Source organism: Diaphorina citri, unplaced genomic scaffold (assembly GCF_000475195.1).
Source record: "Diaphorina citri unplaced genomic scaffold, Diaci psyllid genome assembly version 1.1 scaffold7715, whole genome shotgun sequence".
In the NCBI taxonomy this organism is placed as follows: Eukaryota; Metazoa; Arthropoda; class Insecta; order Hemiptera; family Psyllidae; genus Diaphorina; species Diaphorina citri.
This window is the reverse complement of record NW_007385091.1, coordinates 914-3330: the sequence shown is the minus strand read 5'-3', so window position 1 is coordinate 3330 and position 2417 is coordinate 914. Positions and strand designations below refer to the sequence as shown.

General features: G+C 39.5%; 1 pseudogene; it reads right to left on the bottom strand.

The window, feature by feature from the left end:
* LOC113472728 lies at positions 1 to 69 on the bottom strand (annotated as a pseudogene; the record flags this gene model as incomplete).
* Between the last annotated feature and the right edge of the window lie 2348 nt (positions 70 to 2417).

Genomic DNA, 2417 nt, shown 5'->3' with positions numbered 1-2417 from the left:
CGTATCAGATATTAAGCTGATAAGAACAGATACTACACTTTGATCTTAGCCAAAAGGCCGAGAAGCGATAACTTGAAGTAGGTAAAACTAATCAACTCACCTGAGCAAGGTAAGATACAAAAACGCGAAGTTATATTGTACATAATAATATATTCTCAAGTATCAAATAACATAAGGCAGGTGAGAATGGAGCTTATATTATTAAGGTCAAAAACAAGGTGTCTAAAAAGTTAAAACAATCTACCTGGATACCCGTCTACGAAAATAACAAAGACAGGAGAATTTTGCAAATAATAATAATAAAAACGATTTCATTTTGATCAATATAAAAAGAGTTCTTACCTCCTGAGCAAGTTTATCATATCCACTAGCATACAGTTCACACACTTGATGTCTCCTTAGTAGATCACTAGATACACTCCACTCCGCTGCCAAATCCATAATACGTGATACCCACCCTGTAGATAGATAGAGATATATCGTTTTATTTGCAATAATACCCTGACGGGCGTTTACAATGGTCAAGAAATAATTACAAAGGTAGATAATTAAATTAAAAAGGGGATTTAGCTAAAATAAAAAATAAAAAAAATCAACGCAAGCATACAATATCCTTGAGAGAGTAGAAAAATATACCTTGCCAACCCAGTTCGCTTGGAGGGTAGCCTGCCTTGTAAACGCTAGGTTGCGGGTTCGATTTCCGCCCGGGACGAATTTATCCCAAGCAAGTTTCCCTATCCTAAGCAGATAAAGTTCGTTCTCAGAACGGGTGGCTTTCGCTTTCTTATATGCTGTCCTCCTTCTCTTCAATTTCGAGACGATAAGACCTCCATTTTTACAGTCCTCCAGAAAAAAAAAGTCCACTGTTTTATTAAATCCCTACTACCGTGTTTTAACCCCTACCTGTACACCTGGACACATCATAGACCACTTCCTCGTCAGGGTTAAAGTCCGTGGTTATCAACTGTACCGCCGAGGTTAAAGCACGGAGCAGGAATTTACAGCGTGAGTCTACTAGCTTGGGATCAGGGTTGATCCGAGTGAGAAGTGATTTAGAATGAATATCCGTGAACAGGGCAGACTGGGACTGAAAAGTATAGAACAGCGTGTTTTACGATCAAAATAATAACAGCAAACTCCGTGCCCGAGTGGATATCACACTAGGTTTACACACCGGAGGTCGGGGATTCGATTCCCGGCAAAGGCTAACCACCTAACCCTTAAAAGCTTAGAACTCCATTATTATGATTGTGGTCAATTTCACAAATAAATGAGGATAAATTTCATGCATTAACTGGGATCGAACCCAAGCCTTTCTGTTTACTAGACAAGCGTCTTGAGCACTACGCCCCCAAGGCATAATACTCTTATTGTTATTTTTCTTCTTCTTCTTTTTCTTAGCCTTTTCCGGTGTTCAGAGTTCAGACGGGGTCGGCGCTTTTCGGCAGCCCTCAATCACCCTAGGGGCGCTTTTCGGCAGCCGAAAAGCTTTTGGGTTGACATTGAATAAATAAAATATAAATATGTAAATAAATCTTGTTAGCTCACAGCGCTGTCGAAGAAAGCGTTGAGGGGTTTGGAGACTTTCAGATTGAAGACGACCATTATATAGAAAGCGTGCGTGGCTTGCAGGAGCAGATGTAGAAACTCGTACGTGGCAGGAGGTTGGGTGAGAGAGCACTGAACAAACGTGGGCGAGTGACGGGTCTGACCTTCCCAGAATAGCTCGTACTGAATGCGCGGCCTGTCACATGTTTCGGATACTATGTTCGCCTGAAAATTACAAGAAAAATTTAGATATTGCTGCCGAGTTGTACCGAAAGTATAAGGAAGCCTTTTATTTTTCTTCTTCCTCTTTTCGATCTTATTCCTCCTTTGAAAAGGTTTGTAAAAGGAAATCGGTATGACAGTGTGATACAGTGATACACGAATAGTACGTTTCACAAATATCCAATCTAAACATCAAAAAATAATAGTAAACAGAAAGTACAAAAGTAAAACCTGAAAATGTATTGAAATGTACTCAAAGTGTACTTTACGCAACAACAAAGTACCTACTTTTTGAGAACCCATCTCCTAAAGGACGGTACGAGTTTACTTCCAAAATTTTGGGTCTATTACTTTCTACTGCTACAATTATAGCGAAGCTATATTAGTTTTTAAAACTATGTGTTTACTCTGCTGAAAAAAAGGTCACGCACAAGTTGAAAAAAAAAAAAAATCAAGTACAATTCATCATACCTGAATGTAATGTTCAAAGAACTGCAGGAATAGTTGGAGGAATGGAGCAATTTGAGTATCGGACAGCTTCAAGTCTTGCTTACAAAGCAACTCTTTCGGCAACTTGCCCACTTTGTGAAGCAACCGGAGACATGATTCAAATTTGACGCGAAGATGCTGAGTCCACAGGAGGTAAC